At 35.0% G+C, this 22,294-nt stretch overlaps 1 pseudogene; it reads left to right on the top strand.

Moving 5' to 3' along the window:
• Window positions 1-5,770: 5,770 nt before the first annotated feature.
• LOC132053742 (histone H2B.3-like) lies at window positions 5,771-6,675 on the top strand (annotated as a pseudogene).
• Window positions 6,676-22,294: the final 15,619 nt, after the last annotated feature.

The following is a 22,294-nucleotide window of genomic DNA, read 5'->3' on the forward strand; positions in this document are numbered from 1 at the left end:
AATATTCCAACAATAGAATGTCACTACATATTCCGTTAAGTTGGACATATCGCTTGGGTTGCTTGTCTCAAGCTGAATTCATACTTATGTTAATTGTTGTTAATTTGTAAACTGAGATTAAGCATGTGAGTTGGAACAATATCTGCATAAGAAGATTAAAATGCAAGCTCGATCGAGGCATACTTTCTTAGAAATGCAAAATGAATATCTTGGAGGGCGTTTTAGTTATATTTAGTTATCTTATCCGGCAGACTTTTAGTTGTGTTTAACTAAAAGTCTGCCGGAGAAAGAGAACTTTTAGTTATGTTTAGTTATCTGAAATGGCTTTTAGTTGTGTTTAACTAAAAGTACAAAACCGCATTATGTTTAGTTATGCCTGTCTCTGTTCTCATATCGTTTCTTATATTGCTTTGTATTGTATGGTTTATTAGTATTAGGAAAACTTAATACATTGATTATGTTTAGTTATGTTTAGTTATCACCGGGTCGAGACTTTTAGTTGTGTTTAACTAAAAAAAGTTGGGAAACGATCCTAGTTATGTTTAGTTATGCGATTAAATGAGACTTTTAGTTGTGTTTAACTAAAAAGTCCAACTTTTAGTTATGTTTAGTTATGCACTGTCATTCTCATATCGTTTCTTATATTCTTTGTATTGTCGGTTATTAGTATTAGGAAAACTTAATACATTGATTATGTTTAGTTATGTTTAGTTATGCTGTCACTTTTTAGTTGTGTTTAACTAAAAAGTACTAGGCAAATGTTTAGTTATGCTGTCATTCTCATATCGTTTCTTATATTCTTTGTATCCTTGAATGCTTATTGTTTGGGCTCCTTCTACTTGATTAATTATTTATTAGATTAGCTCTTGGTGGAGGAGAAATGAATCTACTCACTCCCCCTTGTTTGAACAAATGTAATGGAAGTACAATGAAACGTGCTTTCGCCACAAGGATAACTTCTCTATGCATTTAATGTCATGCACAACACCAGAAACCGAAATGCCGGAAAACCGGAAATATATAGCAAAATTGCGAGTCACGGACAATATTGCAAGAAACGAATGTCAATACGGGGCAAAATTGCGATCACAATACTTTAATATTCCAACAATAGAATGTCACTACGAGGGCAAAATTGCATCACGACTTCAAAATTGATAAAGCCTAAGTGCATATTTGTTTGACAAATGTACATCATCTACCATAATTGTTTTACTAAAACAACATTAAAATGCCAACTTCATAACGATCGATGCAAAGACATAAAATGCAACGATCCCTTCCATTTCATTTAAGGCGGTGATGAACTCGTTTGACTTAAAGAGTTCAACTCGAGCAGCTTTGGCCCTTGTTCTCATTCTTTTTGTCCACTCATTTGTTGAAGACCTTGTTGTGTCATAGGTGGACTACTTTTCCATTTTTGTCCTCCTGGTCTTGGTTTGTGTTGTCCAAGACTACCGGTGACTCTTCTTGAATTCATAGGCATGGTTGGAGTCGATTTGCCATTCCGTGCATTAGCAAAATAGATATCCATTAGGCTAAATAGATCTCCATTAGGCTAGATTGTTTACGGTAAATGGTTAATGAGGTTGCAAACTTACATTGACAATTTTGAAACCACTTTGGGTCAAGCACTCCCATTCCCACAACTCTTGGCCTCTTAAAGGTGCCCTCTTCCCGATGCGATGCACTTGCATCGAAGCCTAAGTCACATTTAAGGTGTCAAACACTTAGAATTGTAAAATTGATTAAGTGGTAATTTAACAAGCTAAGTAATACTGTGATGTAGATGGCTTGTCTGTACCCCTTCAGTTGAAATCTTTACGGCGGCCCATGGCCTAATTCATATTTTAGTAGTTAGAGTCAATGTAAGCTGTAATATTTAATCAAGTAGTAAATAACAAGGAGAGTTTTTACCTGTTTGGTAGAACCTCTTGGTCTTCCTTCTCTACTTGGTTGGGAATTACTTGGTACTGTAGAAGAACCAACACTTGACCTTGTTGAACTAGTACTTGTCCCTCTCCCCCTTGCCCTTCCTCTGCCTCTCACAGATTGTGGATTCATAGGACAACCCTTCTTATTGTGACCCTTTGCATGGCACAAGCTGCAGGTCATCTCAACACCTCTTTTTGACAGCTTCCCTGTCTTGTTTTCTGTCTGCTCCTTTCTTCTACACTTCCTTGGCCTACCTGGCAGCTTTTTAATCTCAGGTGGGAGGACAGGAGGATTGGTTGTCTTTGGCCACATTGCCATATTAGTAACAGGTTGAATGAATGAGTTGTATGTTTTGAGGTAAGTGTCCTTAGTGTACCAATGTGCAACATAGTCAATAGGTTCCAATTTTGAAATGAAGTGCGGCTATGGCATGACGGCGGGAATACCTTTCGGCATCAAGATCTACAAGTGCAAGTATTCTTTCAGATTTACTATGAATTTATTACCCCATCCTTGACCTCAAAGCCATATTCACCATTCCATTCAAGAGTACACTTCATTGACTTTGATGTGTTCTCTTGCAATACCTTCAAAGCCATTGGGCTGATGTTTGTTATCCAAGTCTCAGAAAACTCTCTTAGTTGTCCTACCCTTCTCATCATTTTGACTCTAATTTCCTCAAGCATTGTGATAATGGTCTTGTGCCTTGGCCCCAAAATCCAGGAATTAAAACTCTCGGCCATGTTGTTGTCAACACTATCACAACAACTGAGGTATTTAAAGTAGACCTTGGACCACCTATCTATGTTGTAATACAACAAATCTCCATTTATTCCATCACCTAACTTCTCCATATGATCCAAATTTTTTTGCAACTCCTGCTCATATGTGGACTTAGCACATCTCCAGAAGTTTCTAATCTCTATGCCTTTCCATTTTTTGGAAAAATTGGCAAGCACATGTCTTGCACACATTCTTTGTTCTGCGTTTGGCAACAGATCCTTAATGGCTATATCCGGACCCTACAATAACATGTAAAAAAATATTAGGTGACGAGAGCGACATAAGTTAAAGAGAATGAAAAAAATTCGAGAAATCAATAACCAAGAATACATTACCTTTTGCATATCGAAAGAGTTGTCAAATCGGTCCCATCTCCAAGCTCAAGATCATGCCTTAGAATGTTGACAAACCATCTCAGTAAAAGTATTCTCAACTTCAACAACTGCCCAAGCCGGTGGTAGCATCTTGGTTGTTCCCATCCTTACAAACGACCACAAGCAATTGCCCTTTACTAACACCTTTTAAAAAACACCCATCCAACCCAATTGCTCTCCTACAACCAGCCTTGAATGCCTTCTTCATGGCATCAAAACATATATAAAAGGACTGAAACCTTTTGATTCCACCTTCAAAAGTTTCTTCACTCTGCCTAATCACACATGTGCTACCTGGATTAGTCCTTAAAAGCTCATCCCTATAATCCAAAATTCTTTTGAAATCCTTTACATTGTCACCCATGATTTGTTGCAAAATAATGCTTCTGGCTTTCCTTGCCACAGTCCTACCAATATACACCTCGATTCCTTTCTTACCAAATTTTGAAGCTCAAAAATTCTAATGCTAGGTTCGAAATAATTCTATCCTTGTACCTTTACGAAATATACAAAGAATTTACCAACTTGTTCTTTGTTGTGCCATTGCACTTGTGAGCGGATTATAATTCTTCACAACAAAATCATTTGTTCTAGAATGTAATCGGCAAACAATAACCATGGACGACCGGTGCACTTTACCCTCACCCTAGTTGGTTCATTGACATATTTATCCAACTCTACATGTTCTTGAACCGCATACCTAGTAAGTGCTTTCCTAAAGCGCTTAGCACTTTCAAATGCAAGACCGATCTCCCAAACTATTTCTTTACACTCGGGATCAAAAATAACCCTATTTCTAATTCTTTTTGGTCTCCTTGACTTTTTTGTAGGCTTTTCAACCACACCTTCGTCATCGGCTTCATCATCGGTCTACTATTTCAAAACTAACGGGTTCATCCGAGTCATAAAATGGCTCATCCCCACCCAATTTTCCTTCAAAAGTACTCTTACTTCTAGATAAATATTCATCATGTCCCATATCTACACCCTTTGGCCCTAAATCTATCCCTTCGGATCTCTTAGCCTTATCTTTCTTCTTTTTTGACTTTAGAGCCACCCTATCTTTCCTTAGATTCCTATCCTCCTCATGAACATCACTATCAAATTCTTCTTCTTCACCTTCCTCTACCACTACATTGTCGGACTCTCGATTCACTCTCGCTTTCTAAGTCGGAATCATCATCATCATTAGGCTGCGGAAGTAGTAGTACACGTGATGGCAGTGAAGGCCCACCCAAGGGTTCATCAAGACCCGGCCACCTCTTCAAACCCTAAGCCTTCACTACCCCCAAATGTTTGACTACCCTCACCTCGCCCCTACCTTTTCATTTATATCTTCGCATGTGGGGTTATCAAAAGCGAAAAAGATTCCCCACCCACGGGGGTAATAGGTGGAAGAGCGGGGGGACCACAATAGGTTCCTCAACAAGATGAGTCAGAAAAATTACAACAATATCTCCGTTTTTTAATTGAGGTGCAATACCAATAATGTCCCTATCACTTTTAACTTCTACTACAAATCGACATTTAGGTGGTCTAATATATACACACACAAGATGAAACATTATAACCGATTTCTTTAACATAGTAAACAAGCTCAAAATAAGAGAATTTATCAAGATCAACATCAAAATAATCTGTCACACTACCTCCAACATACTTAATACGAGGGGTTTTTTAAATTACCTCCCGTGGTTAAACCTCGAGTCACAAACACATCGTCCATTTTCTTCACAAAACCTAAAATTGAAAACAAATGAAAAATTACAAGATTCGTTACCATTGACACCAAAAAAAAAAAAAGAAAAAAAAAGAAAACGAAGTTAAAGATTAATTTTTTGCAACGAGAAATCGAAATCTAGACAAACCCTAACGAGAACAACAAGAATCGTGTACCTTTGTGGCTAACTAATCTTGATATCACTCGAAACGACAAGATTAAATTTTAACTTTGCAATGATCGGTTTGTGGAGGTTTGGTTGTGTAGTGGAAAGGGGAAAAGTGACGATTGGAACCGTGGTTGGGTTTTTGTTTGGGATGGGTAATTTTAATTGGGGGTGGGTCGGGTTAATTGGGGCTGGGTCGGGTTTTATGTGGGAACGGGTAAAAATAAGTTGGGGAATTAATAAATGACGTGGACCAATTAGCTCGCGCGTGTCTAACACTACCCAGCCCTCAACTGGTCTGGGCCACTAGAGGGGAAGATAATTAAATCGTAAGTTGTTAAGGGGGGTAAATAAATAGAAGTTAAGTTTAGTTTCCAAACTGAGTTTTCATGCCAAGTTCAGGGGTTAAATGATGTCTTTTCTCATTAAGCTTTAATATATCTTCGTTACCTTGTTATTTCATTTCACGATTTTTAGACTCTTACAAAGTCGTTGTTGCATGATAATGTATCTCAACAGCACTCTTTTGAATATAGCATATTGACCAGCAATAGCATACCAGATGAATTAAACAATGGTTAAATAACGCCATAGTATAATATATTTGAATTGAGATACAAAAAAAAAAAAAAAAAAAAAAAAAGATTTGAAAAAGTGACTTAATATAAAATATGGTTTGATTCCTTTACCGCTTTTAATCGGGTCATATTTGATTGGGTATAAAATATGAGTTTGATTAAATGCGTGTTATGAGTTAAATATATTTATTATAAAAGAATTGACTTTAATGACATGACATCCCAACTAGGAGAGGAGGAGGCTTTTGAGGTGTTTAGTATATTTTGAGAAAAATAGTGATAGTTAAGTGACTTTGTTGTCCTCAAAAAAACAAAAGTAATATTTGTAGACAATTTTCCAAACTTGGGTGACCGTCTAGGGAATTAGCTCAACATTTAAGCCATTGTAACGAGTGGAGGAGGGGATGAAGATTACTAGGAACTAACCAAAAGTTCACTTTCCCTATTTCAATTTATGTGACACTCTATCTCCTTACAAACCTAAACTCTATCTCCTCACAAACCTAGCCTACTTTCACTAATTTCACCAAAAGCAGAGAAGAAACCCGCCGAGAAAGCTCCGACTGAGAAAAAACCAAAAGCCGGCAAAAACCTCTCAAAAGACGCCGCCGGTGCTGGAGCCGGTGACAAAAAGAAGAAGAGAGAGAAGAAATCAGTTGAAACATACAAGATCTATATCTTCATGGTGTTAAAGCAAGTTCATCTAGATATAGGGATTTCAAGCAAAGCTATGGGGATTATGAACAGTTTTATAAATGATATATTTGAGAAACTTGCTCAGGAATCTTCTAGACTTGCTAGGTACCATAAAAAGCCTACTATTACTTCTAGGAAATTCAGACTTCTGTGAGACTTGTACTTCCTGGTGAGTTGGCTAAACATGCTATTTTTGAAGGAACTAAGGCGGTTACTAAGTTTACCAGCTCTTGAAGAAGTTTAGGGTTGGATGTTTAATTTTACTATTTTTAGGGGTTACATGTTTAATTTTCTGTATTTTAGGGTTTGTGTTTAGGTGTAAAAGTAGTTTGCTTTTGTAATTTAGCGTCCTTAATTTGTACGCTTCTTTGTAATGTGGACAGCTAATCATCAATGAAATTTATCCGTTTTTGTCTAAAAAAAAAGTGACAATCTTTTATTTTTAGTCAATATCTTTTCTTTTTAGTCAATCTAAAAAAAATAATATTTTTGGTTTAAGTGATTGGGTGAATGAAGGTTTAAGTTAATTCTTCTAAAACATGAGATCTATTCCACAATGAGAGGTCATTTGGTTGGCTAAATTAACAAAATGATCTCAATAATATTTTGCATTAAATAATATATAGTTAGTCGTATAAGAAAATTAATTTTATACAATTAATAGAGCATTTGGTTGATAAATATTAAGATTAATCTTGCAGAAATTGATTGCATATATTATTTTATTCAAAATAAAATATAGAATAAAAATATACTTCTACTTATTTCATTGTGAACAAATTGAGCCAGTCATTAACTGCAAAGAGTATGGTAAGCCTGGAAACCGGTCCGGTTTGACCGGTTCAAACCGGTAACCGGACCGGTTATCCACCTAAGTTTTCCTGGTAATTTATTACCTGTCCGGTTTTGCATTTTTGGGACCGATAAACCAATAAACCGGAACAGGACCGATTAAAACCGGTAAACCGGTCAATTTTTTTTTTTAAACATATAATACATATAACTTAAACATATATATATATATATATATATATATATATATATATATATATATATATATATATATATATATAAGTTACAACTATATATAGTATACATATAACTTAAACACATATATATAAGTTATATAAGTATATATAGTATACATCAATGGAGAAATGAACCTTGGCAAATAATGCAAAAGTATTTTGATCAAGCATCATATGCTACTGTTACTTATAAATACCACATGAATTATGAAATCGTCCTTTCATCTTTAGGATCTGAAGAATTTCAACATTTTTATCCTGCTACTAGCAAAAATGTAGTTTTATAGCAGCGTTAAGAGATGGAAGAAATAGAAATTGGAAAAAATCCCTTATAGGGACAGTAACTAGTTTGGCTTATGGTCCTGTATATTTTAATGCTTATCCTAACTTGCAGGTATCATTACAGGATGATAATTCTTTAGATGCTTTAATATTAAGCATTAAATTACAAGGTTATGATTATATGCCAGGTACAGAGGTTATATGTATTTGTTATAGAATATATTTTAAACCATTATATACTATGAATACTATGTGTAAAATCACGGATTTTAAAAATGAAACTATTTTGATAGAAACTAATTTTGGTAAATCCAAAGTAGTTACTAGAAGACCTATCAAATGGGATGAAATTGATTTTCCCAAAGAGTGGGTCATAGAAGGAGCTGCACCTCCTCAAAATAATATAAATACTGATATTTCTGAAATTGAGCAAACCCCGAATGGGACTATTAAATTAAGATTTTATGAACCTCCATCTTTATTAGATAAAGCTGAAAGTCATAGTATCAGCAGTAGATCTAGATTAACTAGATCAAATTCTTCATGTCATTCTTATATTTCACCAGTTGATTATATTGTCAAGTCTCCATCTAGAGCTTCTACTTCTCAAATTAGAGAAACTGATTCTAATAGAGTTAGTGGTCTTAAGATCGACAAAGATAATATTGCTACTATTATTCCAGACATAGAATTGACTGCGTCTGATATGGAATTTAATGATTTTTGATGGATTTAGATCAAAAAATTGATTTTAGTCGGGGATCACCCGCAAGATTGGAAATTAGCAAAGAATTTTATACACCCAAATGGGAGCTATTTAGAAAATGGTTTTTCGCAGGTTTTACTAATAGCGAAACAACAGATTTTCAAAATGAATTTTATAAAGATCTTTCTCATATTAATCAGATCATATTCTTTGTTCCTTGGTTTATACACAAATATGTTGACAATTATATTTCTGTTTTGGAACGTAAGTATGAACTAACTACTGGAGAAGTGGTTAGTGCAGTATTTCCTCCACAACAATCTTTTCAAATAAGTAAAGATGATAAAACTCTTCATTTTGCAACATTTTCAAAATTATTTGAAAATGATACTTTACAAATAACTGTTAAGCATCTTAATAATATGCTTAAACAAAGAAAAGTATGCTAATATTTACATAACTATCTTGGGTGAACAAATTCTTTCACTACATGATAGAATTGATAAACTATTTTCTCAAATAGAGATATTACAGAGTTCCACCCTTAATAAAGGGAAAAAGGAGGAAGTTACTACTTCAAGTATATAGCCTCCACCTGAAATCAAAGATTTTAAATTAAAACCTTTTTCAGAACTTGAGCAAATGCTTGATGAAAAATTTAAAGGTTTAAATATTAGTCCTTTAATAGCGGAGGACGATGATCATTTTTCTAATATGGATTATAAGACCCAGGTTGCTGCAGATATTAATAAAATAGATGAATATTATGCTGACAAACCTGTTCAAAGGATGTACTATTATCCTAGGCCTACTCCTCAAGATGTCTTACTAGAGGAGAATGAACATATTATTGCCAATAGTTATAGCGGTAAAGAAATCTATGAATGGAACATAGATGGTTATAGCGAAAGACAAATCTATTGTACCATACATAGAATGTTGATGTATAGTACAATCAGTAAGGTTAGTAAGAATAATGAGCGTACCATCGCAGATATGATCATAGCAGGTTTTACTGACCAATTAAAAGGCTGGTGGGCTAATTATCTTACCCAAGACCAGCGTGGACATATCCTTAATGCGGTCAAAAGGGAACCTGATGAAAATACCCAAGAGATGAAATATGTTTCAACTGCTGTTTATACACTAGTTCTTAATATTATTGAACATTTTTCAGGAAGATGGTCGGATAATAATGAGACCATTAGAATTTTACTTCAAAATTTGAGATGTAAAACTCTTACTTCGTTCAGATGGTATAAGGATATATTCCTTTGTCGGGTTATGAAATTACCCGAATGTCATGATAACCATTGGAAATCCAAGTTTATAGATGGTTTACCAACCCTTTTTGCAGAAAGAGTAAGGAAAGCTCTCAGGAAATGGGAGACGAGTATAAATTATAGTAATTATACTTATGGTAAACTAATAGGCACATGTATGCAAGAAGGTTTAGCCTTGTGCAATGAAATTAGACTAAATCAACAAATTAAGAGACATCGTCTAAATGAAAGACAACAATTGGGAGAATTTTGTGGAAAATTTGGGATGGATATTCCCCAGGCTAAGGCACCTCATAGGCGCAAAAAGAATAAGAAGAATTTCCAAGAATGGAAAAAGAAGTGCTTGCAAAAGAAAGCAAAGAGGAAAAAAGAATTCAAAAAGAGGAAGGATTTTGTTAAATCCAAAAATTCAAAAGCCTGTTATAAGTGTGGTAGAGTTGGTCATTTCTATAAAAATTGCAAAGTCAAGAAAAAAATCAAGAACCTTGACATTGATAACGACCTAAAAGAATCTTTATACAAGATTTTGTTAAACTCAGAACCAGAAAATTCTGAGGTTGAATCAAGTCAATCAGAGGACTCTTCATCAAATGAAGACATTAGAGTTCTAGATAATGAAAGTTTGGATTCAACCAGTTCAGAGGATGAATGTCTTCCTTGCCAAATAGGACAACCCTGTACTAGTAAGGGAAAAGAAGATGATGAGTTTTATAATCTCTTTTCACAGTTTCAAGAAACCAGTATCAATGTTTTAGATGGTAATAACCTCATGGATCTATTAAAAATCATTAAGGATCCAGAACTTCGATCCCAAATTATTGATAAACTTGGCGAAGTACCTAAGGAGCCAAAAATTCATACTAGTATCAAAATTCATGATTCACAAGGTCCATATACCATGGCAGAAGTTAGAAGACTTCTTAAAGAAAGAAGAAATATCATATCCACTCCTGCTACAATCCAAGATTTGGAACAAGAAATTTCAAATCTCAACAAAGAAATTTCTGGGCTCAAGCTTCATAATAAAATCCTAGATGAAAGGATCTCTAAGATTGAGAGCAAAGGAAAATTCGTATCACAAACCCCAGGTCATAACACCATGGTAGAAACAACCATGGAAGGAGAAACTTCTCAAATAACTCAAGGAGGAAATTTCCTTACAACTATGGAAATAATTACTTCCCAAAAATTTTTCATAAAAATTACTCTTTTAATTGATTACAATTTCAAAAAGGAATTTACTGCTCTTGTTGATAGCTGAGCTGATTTAAGCTGTAATCAAGAAGGATTAATTCCTTCAAAGTATTTTCATAAAACTACCCATAGTTTAAAATCTGCTAATGGGCAGAAAATGGGTATTACTTTTAAATTACCTAAGGCTTATATTTGTCAAGATAAAGTCTGTATACCAGAAACTTTTGTATTAGTAAAAGATATTTCTAACTAAATTATTTTGGGAGCCCCATTTTTTCAAAAAATATTTCCTATTCAAAGATGGGATAATACAAGTATTGCAGGGACTTTTGACAAGAAACCTGTTACATTTCGGTTTATAACTGAACCATTTTCAAGGATCATAAATGAAATTAAAGACAAGTTGTTGAATAAACATCAACAAATTAATTTTCTAAAACAAGAACTTTATACTCTTCAAATTGAAGAAATTTTGCAAAATCCTAAATTATAGCAAAAAATAGATTTTATAAAAAATTAATTTTCATTATAAATTTGTAGTGACCATCCTAATGCTTTTTGGGAAAGAAAAAAACATATTGTTTCTCTACCATATGAAGAAACCTTTTTTGGGGAAAATATTCCTACTAAAGTAAGGCCATGTCAAATGAATTCTAAATATTTAGAATTATGCAAAAATGAGATTTCTTATCGTTTACAAAAAGGTCTTATACGATTTTCGAAATCTCCATGGTCATGTACAACCTTTTATGTTAATAAGCATGCTGAGCAGGAACGAGGAGTTCGTAGGTTAGTTATTAATTATAAACCCCTTAATAAGGTTCTGAAATGGATTCGATACCCAATCCCTGATAAAAAGGATTTATTGGATCGACTCCATAATGCTATTATATTTTCTAAATTTGATTTAAAATCGAGATATTGGCAAATTCAAATTGCGGAAGCAGATAAATATGAAACTGCTTTTAATGTCCCTATAGGGCAACTCGAATGGAATGTCATGCCATTTGGATTAAAAAATGCCCCTTCAGAATTTTAAAAAATCATGAATGATATTTTCATGCCTTATAGTAATTTTATCATTGTTTATATCGAGGATATTTTAGTATTTTCAAATACAATAGAAATGCATTTTAAACACCTTGATTTATTCAAGAAAGTTATTATACAAAATGGATTGGTTCTATCCAAGCCAAAAATAAGTCTTTTTCAAACCAAAGTTAGATTTTTGGGTCATAATATTGAAAAAGGAAAAATTATTCCTATCAATAGGAGCATAGAATTTGCTTCTAAATTTCCTGATATTATTACTGATAAGACTCAGCTTCAACGATTTCTTGGAAGTTTAAATTATATTTCCCCATTTTATAAAGATTTAGCAAAAGATACAGCTATTTTATATGATAGATTAAAAAAGATTCCCAAGCCTTGGACTGATGATCAGACTCAAGCCATTCGAAGGATTAAGGAAAAAGTTCATAATCTTCCTTGTCTTACTTTAGCCAATCCTACTTGGAAAAAAAAATTATTGAAACAGATGCTTCTGATATTGGCTATGGAGGAATATTAAAACAGTATTCCCACCGATAAACAGAATACCTAGTTCAATTTTACTCTGGTAAATGGAATAATAGCCAGAAAAATTATGCTACTGTGGCCAAGGAAATCCTTGCTATAGTAAAATGTGTTCTTAAATTTCAAGGAGGTTTATATAATCAAATTTTTTTATTAAAAACTGATTGCCAAGCTGCAAAATTTATGTTTTCCAAAGATTGCAAACATAATGTTTCTAAACAAATGTTTGCAAGATGGCAGGCATTATTGGCCCCATTCGATTTTGACATCCATTATAAAAAAAGAACAGATAATAGTCTCCCTGATTTTTTAACAAGGGAATATTTGAGTTCATAACTTTGATTCATCTTATTTGCAGGATGAGGCCATAATTTAATCCCAACTCTAATAGACGACGGGGAAGACGAACATCATCAAAAAGAACAGCTCGTGGAACTGTTCTTGCTCAAATGGGCAACCAAAGGCTAATAGCCGCTAATATTGCAGAATCTTCTTCCAAAGAATACTAAAGAAGAAATGACCTATCAACAATATTTAGATTATATCCGATCCCAAAAACAGAAGGATAATATGCCTCCATCATACTCTGGTGTTCTTGCAGATGATGATCACGAAGACACAGATTCATATGAACAAAATGATAAGCGAGAATTAATAATTCTCATAGAAAATGATGATCTGCAATGGAGAAATGAACCTTCGCAAATAATGTAAAGGTATTTTTATCAAGCATCATATGCTACGGTTACTTATAAATACCGCATGAATTATGAGATCGTCCTTTCATCTTTAGAATCTGCAGAATTTCAACATTTTTATCTTGTTACTAGCAAAAAAGTTTATAACTTTTCAAAAATTATCATAAAAAAGATTTTCTCTCCCAATGAATGGGGACTAAGTACTTTAAAAGAAAAAGATTATATTCATCCTGAACAAAATGTTCCAGTTAAATTTAATTACTGGGATTGTGTTGAAGCTTTTAATAAGGTCTTTTTATATGAAAATCCTAATAAAAAGCATTCTTGGTTTATAAAGGTTAAAGCCAATGTTTATAAACAAGGCATACCTAATTGGTTTTGTCATTGGTGGATTAATTATGGTCCAACCACAAAGATTTTACCCGAACCATTCAAAAGTTTATATACTGAATGGGTTGAAGTCTCTCCAAAAATCATAGATTTGGAAACTAATAATGTTTTCTTTGAAGGAATTGCTAATATGTATTTCTTTATTGAATTTTCTATCCCATGGATAATGAAATGGTCAGTGAAAGTGGGTAACACCCTGCACAATATACCTTGTCTTCACAGAATTTTTTATACAAAATTCTGGAAGAAATTGCTTCAACAATCACATGATGGGACTATTCCAGGCTAGGAGTTAATAAACCAGATTGAAACTACCATTGCAAGTTATAGAGAATCCATAAATTCCAGACAAAGGGAAGTTCCTAGCCCTTTCCAAAGATATTGCTCGAAAAATTCAAATGTAGAAAGGGATTATATCCAAAGAAGAGATGATTGCTCTTTATATGGAGGAATTTAAAAAAGATTTATCTAAGAATCTTGGAGTTGATATCTCTCAAATTTTCCCAGATGTATCTATGGCATCGGTTGGTCATACCACTGATAATGAAGAAAATGATGAAGAAGATGAAGAAACAGGTGATAGCCATGTTTTCGCTGGAGAATCTCAGAGTCCTGAATATACGGAGGATTTTTCACAATTTTTGGCACGATTCAAAGAACCAACTGGAAGAATCTTCCAGCCCCACCAAAAATAAAGGCAAGACCAAAAAGAAGTGATAAGGTGGTGGACCCCGCCACAAGGAATCAGCTTTTATAAAGCAGAGCTTTAATAAAGCAAAGTAGTTTGTTTTATTTAATTATTGTACTCTTGCTTTATTAAAAGTAACTTTTTCTTTTGGCCAGACTTGTCGGCCATGATTACTTTATTAAAAGTTGCTTTTCTTTATTAAAAGTAGCTTTTCTTTGTCGGCCAAATTTGTCGGCCACTCTTATCTTTTTAGTTTTGTCATTTTGTGTTTTGATCCGTTATAAAAGGATCACTTGTAATTGAGACGAGGTAAGCTTTCATACACTGCCTCCTCTCTTCTGTAAAAAACTCTCTACTAAATAAAAGTTTGAAGTTTGCGATATCTCTCTCCTCTGGTCACAACCCAACTCATCTAGGTAATTTTCTTTTCTTTTCTTTTGTTTTATTTAAATAAATTATCTTTATATATTTAGCCTAAATGAAAGGCTAAATACCCTGTGTTGAACTATGTCACACTAAACTACTATTTACTATGGCGAAAATGCTTCAATTAGCAAGGATTCACCAAGGGTGGTGTTGAGGTCAGGCAGAGAATAACCCAGGCGGACTGTTCAGATCCAGGCGGTGGTCCTGTTGTTGCGCCTGCTTAGCCGAGGTGGCGTTAAGGACTTGTTTTTGGACTTGTTCTGGGATTGAACAAACCCATCGCCAAGGTTGTTAACCTATAAAAATCCCTCAGTAGCTCCATCCCTAAGTGTGATCCTGCAGCTGATGGTATCAAGTATATATAGTATCCACATAACTTAAACATATACATACATATATATATATATATGTATATATATATGCGTGTGTGTGCGCGTTCATATATATATATGCGTGTGTGTGCGCGTTCATATATATATATATATATATATATATATATATATATATATATATATATATATATAGTATATATATTGTACATATATAAATATATAAGTATATATATTGTACATATAACTTAAACATATATTTTTATTTAAGTTATAATACATATAAGTTAAGTTATTTATAAGTTAAGTTTTTTCTAAGTTTGTAAATTTCTATTTTATAACTTAAGTATATTGATATTATAAGTATATTCTTAGAATATTTTAGGTATATGTAGTATAACTTAAGCATATAACTTAATATATATATACATATATCTCGTTAATTAGTAAATATATAAACTTTACTTATAAACTTATATAACATATATAAATATACCTACAATATACTAATAAATACTATAAAATATATATATATATATATATATATATATATATATATATATATATATATATATATATATATATATATATATGCATGTGTGTGCGCGTTCAATTATATATATATATATATATATAAGTATATATATTGTACATATAACTTAAACATATATTTTTATTTAAGTTATAATACATATAAGTTAAGTTATTTATAAGTTAAGTTTTTTCTAAGTTAAGTTTTTTCTAAGTTTGTAAATTTCTATTTTATAACTTAAGTATATTGATATTATAAGTATATTCTTAGAATATTTTAGGTATATGTAGTATAACTTAAGCATATAACTTAATATATATATATATATATATATATGCTGTTAATTAGTAAATATATAAACTTTACTTATAAACTTATATAACATATATAAATATACCTACAATATACTAATAAATACTATAATATATATATACTATATAAAAAATAAAAAAGGGTTTTTTTTAATGTTTGGACCGGCCGGTTCCGGTTTCCATGTTTGGAACCGGTTAACCGGAACCGGTGGCCGATTCCGATTTTTAGACCTGAAACCGGCCGGTTTAATAACCGGTTACTGGTTTTGACCGGTCCAAACCGGTTGCCAGGCTTAGAGTATGGTACTAAGTTTATAGATTGAATGTGTTCTCCCACCTTATAGACAAGTCTTTCGGACTAACTATCATGCTCAATCTATAATAAGTGTTCGAAAAAATTGATCAATACGATGTTTAAGGTTGCGACGCAGAATGGTGGCTTGTAGAATGCCGAGAATGGTGACCCAAACTATAAGGGTGTCAATCGTAACTCATTGGATAGGCGTCAGGACTGGTGACCTAGACGCATGAGGGGTGTGCCAGTTGTGACCAATCAGATCATAAAAGAATAAAATAGATTAAGATCCTAGCCATGAGAAACCGGCTAGAAAAGTATCAAGAGCGACCACACATAGATTCAAGAAGTGTTGTCAATCATGACCAACATAATCGTTAGTCCTCGTGTAGGAACAATTGTTGTGACCTAGTTGAGCCCCTTATTGATTAAAAAGATGGTAATTGTTTGAATGAGTTCTTTCACCTAATATGATAGTTTAAAACACAAATGCTCTTAAAGTAAATAAAACATAAATGGTTAAAAAATTGCCTCAAACGTATTGAGAATTCTATCTATTGGAACCCCAAATGCACTTAGTGTTGATTTTTGGGTTAAAAATTATTCTTCATTCTACCTATCGAACCTCAATTGCTCTTTATTATTGAAAATGCCCATTCTATTAACGAAATTATGGGATGTCATGTGGGACTTCAATACGTTAGAGACATTTTAACTATTTTCAATAAATAATATATTAGTGCATAACATTCTTTATGTTATATTTACGCATAACAACCTAACATTACATTGTTAATTATTACACTAATATATACCAATGGCATAGGCTGAAATAACTGAAGCTTGAACTAAAGATCTCAATGCCTTAATGGCATCCTATGCTATCAAACTGAATCAAGCCAGACAACATCTTGAACAAGTGCATGTTGTCATTGTTACTCAAACACTATGCCAGAGATTATTTGATCAAGAGAAGCAGCTTATCAGTGAGATTGAGAAATGGAGTACTGTTGAAGAGAAAGTCATGAGACAAAAATCTAGAACCTGCTGGATTGATATTGGTGATGCAAATGCCAAATATTTCCATGCTCAACTGAAAATCAGAGCCGGCAGGAACGCCATAATAATAATATACTATGAGAATGGGGTGAAACTAACTGATCCAAATGATGCGGAAACAGAGTTTATAATTTTTTTTACAAATCTTATGCACTCTAGTAATGTGGTCCTGCCATGACCCAACACTGAGATGACTAAACAAGGACCCTGTTTATCTATGGCACAGAAGCAACAACTGGTTCAAGCAGTAACAAGACAGGAGATTGCTGATGCTATTAGAGATATGCCTAGTGATAAAGCACCATTTCCCCCTGTTGACCAATTCCCGAGATTATAAAGCGTTTCTAGTGAAAACTGAAGGATTTAGAATCCTTAAGTGAAAGCGTTTGACCTATAGTTGACCTTTGGATAAATGGACCTTTTTCGAATTTTCGTCGATTTCATGAGGCCCGGAGGGTCGATTATGACTGGTGGGATGGATGGTTAGGTTCCCGAGGCATTTGGTTGCGTTTTGGGTACTTGGTTGGAAACTTGATTTTATTCGTTTGGAGGTTGACATGGTAAATTAGACTTCCGTTGGAAAATCTGAGGCCACGTGTGAGTTCGTAGCATGTTTTTATGTGTGTGTGCATATCTAGTTTTTGTTTAGGGGGCCTGTTATACCTCGGAATTTCGGGTTGTTGTGCGGTGAATAGACTAACGCAAGTTAAGGTGCATATGATGCCCTACAAGTAAGAAGGGATACTTAATGATTCTAATTAAGATTCCAAAGACATTTGAGGCGAGAGAAGAAAGCTCGTTGGAGAAAGTTAAGGTAGAAAGTGCCTTACCCCGTGTACAAATGTACCAGCAGGTATTCCTGGTAATTTACGGGGTTATAAGTTGCACGGATAGAATCGACGCAATTTGAACTGATTCAGGAAATTTTACAGACACCAGTCAATGTCGACGGACCGTCACTGTGCACCGTCAACATGTTTCTGCAAACTGAAATCTGTAGGCGCAAATCGACGGGACAAGTCGACGGACCATCGACACGTTGACGGGACTGTCGACCCGGCCGTCAAACCGCCTCTCTGGAATTTTCTGGTTCCAGCTATAGATAAACGACCCTTGTTCATAATTTTCAGAATTCACTTTCTCTTCAACTCTTGAAACCTCTAGAATATTCCCCACATCATATTAACATATATCCAAGAGAAATCAAGGATTACACACCAATAATCAAGGGAAATCAAGTCCATGAGCACTCATTAAGGTTAATGGAAGCTAGAAATTCCTTTGGAATTGAAGTTGAGTTTTTCGCCAAGTGGAGTATTTTCATCTAAAGACCCTTTCTATGTGATCAAAGGTGAGTTTCATATTTAATTCATGTTACTAAGAATATTGAGTAGTTGAAAGACTTGGATTATGGAAGAAAGTAGAGTATGAAGTTCAAATATGAAAATAGAGGTATTCTTGAACATTAACTTGACTTTAATTATAGTTCTTGACATGTTATGAGTACAATCTTGTGGTGAATAATACAAATGATGTTAAAGGAGTATTATATGAGAATATATATGGTATTATGTCATAGTTTTGGTTATGGATGACATTGGAAGGGCATTGTAAGGATTGAATAATGTTTAACTTGAAGAAGTTTATTGATTATGTTATCTTGGGTGTTGTTAATGATGTTTGGGAGTCGTTTATTACATGGAGAAAGTTGTAGAAACAAAGGAAATGCTTCCCAAGTTTTCATTAGCTCTTAGTCGCTTAGCTTTAACTTAGGCATGTTTATAATGGCTTAACCATGGTACGACTTCTCTTGAATGTAGAATTACGCGCTTGGAAGGAAACCATTTAGTCGATAGAGTTAAAGAGACATAAAGGTATGTAAGGCCAGCCCCTTCTTTTCTAAGGCATGATTCCTATAACAAGATTTCCTCTATCTTTCCATGACTTCCTTACATTTCAAGAAAAAAATTACAAGTCCATGATTACTAAGAGCCTCTCATGAGATAGAGCTAAGAGATGTGTTATGAATATGATAATGATAATGATGAATCTATGTCCAGAGATTTTAAAGTTTATGATCTGATGCTATTATGATGTTAATGATCTTTACATGATTCCTTGATGCTATTCATTATTGATAGTCTCACCTTATAATGCTAGTTCTTTCAAGATGAGACATGACGATCATGATGTTCCATAATATAATCGGAGGTTACTGACCTTACGTCACTCTGATAGAGTTACAACTTTTACTTGAGCTCTTATGCATGCTTCAGGTTAAGTATATGATGATAATTAACACCGTGCCTAGATGGCCGGGCAGCACGGTTAAGGCGGGCGGCTTATAGATAATGATGATTACACCGTGCCTAGACGGCCGGGCAAAGACCGTTAAGGTGGGCGGCTTATAGATAATGATGATTACATTGTGCCTAGATTGCCGGGCAAAGACCGCTAAGGTGGGCGGCTTATGATAACACCATGCCTATATGGCACGGGCATCGCCACTAGTGGGCGACGTCAGATGATTACCTCGGATGCGGGCTAATAATATTATGGATTCAGACAGTTTATGTATATATGTGTGATATGCTTTAAAGGCAAAAGTAAGCATGCATGATTTCGCCTCAAGAGACAAGTAGTTACAGTTATCCTTTCTTCTTATGCTTTCTATACTTCCTTATTATGTTATCATATATGCCTTACATACTCAGTACATTGTCGTACTGACGTCCTTTCTTTTATGGAAGCTGTGTTCATGCCCACAGGTAGACAGGGAGAAGGTCCGAACACCGAGGAGCCTTACCAGCAGCTATACAGGAGCACTCCACTACTCCGGAGTCGCCGCTCATTGGTATATTTTTTTGTGTACACATTTGGGGCATGGCGGGGTCCTGTCCCATCCTTATGATCTCAGTATTCTAGTAGAGGCTCGTAGATATATATGTGTGGATAGTAGGTGCTATGTGATCTTATTAGTGTTTATTCTGTATATCATTTTTGTAGCCTTGTGGGCCTATGTGTATTTACATGTATAATTTGGGAGATGTTGGTGATCATTTCATAGTAAGTTTACTTTAAGAGATTAGTTTGTTTATTTATGAGTATGAAGGCTAGAATGATATGCGGTGCTCGGTAGTAAGCTCCGGGTACCCGTCTTGGATCCCTAGTCGGGTCGTGACAAAAGTGATATAAGAGCAGTTCCGTCCTAGGGTGTGTCTACGAGCCGTGTCTAGTAGAGTCTTGTTTATGGGTGTGAAGAGCGCCACACTTATAAACAAGAAGCTGCGGGGCATTTAGGAATGATGACCATCTTTCTTCTTCATAGATCGTGCGATAGATCTATATTATAATAATTCCCTTTTCCCTAACCGTGTGTTATGTTTTCAGCAAAGTTGATGAAAGAAAAAGCTACAGCAGCCCAGAAGGGCAAGATAGTGGTCGAAGAGAGGACTGAACGGGAGCCGCCTATGGATATGGAGGAGGGCGAGCCCCAGAGTAAGGCCCTATTTCGGTTCTCTCATATTTCGCCCACTCTAGAGGAGCAAAGGGGAGTCTCAACCTTAGCTCCAGCACCCCCAGTTCCTCCACTAGATACCTCAAGCCAGGAAATGAGGCAGGCCATCTTTCGCTCAAGCTTAGCGACAGGGTGCGGGCCATGGTAATAGAAGTTGGAGGAAAAGAGTCAGGTCTTCAGGGTTTGACCATGAGTTTAGGGGCACTCTGAGGAAGCAATCTCTAGGAACTCAGCTCGCTCAACAGCTAGTGCGCCACCACAGTTTTCTAGACCCAGGGTTGATAGATCTGCTTGCTTGGGGCCAGTTCGGAGTTTTAGAGCTTCTAGTTTCCAGAACAGGGGTGATTCAAGCCAGACGATATTACCTGTACCACGATGTACTCAGTGTGGTAGACTACATTCCTGTTACACCCCTCGTTTTCGTAATGGTAGAACTTATAATTTTCTAGTTGGGTATGCCTTGGGAATTGAGACCCGAGCTCGAGTTTTTGAGATAGAAAGTGTCCTACCCTGTGTGCAATGGTAACAGCAGGAATTCCTGGTGAATTACGGGGTTAGAAGTTGAACAAATCGAATCGACGTGATCTGAACTGAATTGCAAAAGTCTACAGACACCAGTCATGATCGATGGGTCGTCGAACCTGTCGACGGACCGTCATTGTGCGGCATCGACAGGGTTCCGCAGCCCTGCATTCTGCAGGCGCAGATCAACCAGCACGTCGACGGACCGTCGACTCGCTCGTCGAACCGGACCACTGAAGCATTTAATTCTTCGAGAATAAATACATGGTCAATGACTTCATTTCATATTTTTCTCATTCCTAGATCAGAGAAACCATATTATATTTTCTCCCAACATTTCCCATCATCATTGGTGAAGATTAGGTAAGATCCGAGCCCCGTGACCCCGAGCTAGTGTTGGATTTGAAGCTAGGGTTTGATATTTTAATCCCTCCAAGGTATGTAAATGGTTTCTACCCTTGTATTTAAGTTAGTTACTAAGAGTTTTGGTAGTTCAAGTGAAAAGAAGATAGCTATGAAAGTGATAAGTCAATGAAAGGTTAAATAGTGCTTTTGGGGTTGTGTCAAGAGATGATTGAGGGATGTGTTTGGGTATATCTTGTTATGTAAGTGTTGCCATTATTGTTATCCTTGATATTGTGGTTGAGGTTGGATGGAATTAGGAGTTGAGGGTTTTCTACGTTTTCAAGAGATATGTTGTCCATAGTTTGTTAAGCTCTTTTGTAATTATGATGATTAGTGAGTAAGGTGAATAGCCTAATTAAGGCCTATGTTATCTTAATTGTAGACTTACGAGTTCGAGGAATAGGAGTTGGACGATTAGATATATCTCAAGGTATGTTAAGGCTGTTCCTCTTTTTTTTGGCATGACCCTATGATATGAACCGATAAACGAGTAAGAGAGTTTCCATATTACTCTATTCTTATAAGTACTAAGAGAAATGCAGTTTTGATGTTCCCGTACCCTAACTGTGGTATTTCCCCATATACAGATCTTGTGATTTCCTGTCCTAGTAGTATGAGTTCAGTAAGGCCCATGAGAGGCAAACTATCATTTTATTGTTTTGAGAATCCTGTCGTTCAGTTTTACTTATACTATGCATTCACTTTCAGTTCTCAAGGGTACAGTGAAAGGCACACTTGACAGGGGATGAGGGTGTGACCTGTGATATTACGTTTTATATGTGAAAGGCACGCTTGACAGGGG

This window comes from Lycium ferocissimum, chromosome 4, assembly GCF_029784015.1.
Source record: "Lycium ferocissimum isolate CSIRO_LF1 chromosome 4, AGI_CSIRO_Lferr_CH_V1, whole genome shotgun sequence".
In the NCBI taxonomy this organism is placed as follows: Eukaryota; Viridiplantae; Streptophyta; class Magnoliopsida; order Solanales; family Solanaceae; genus Lycium; species Lycium ferocissimum.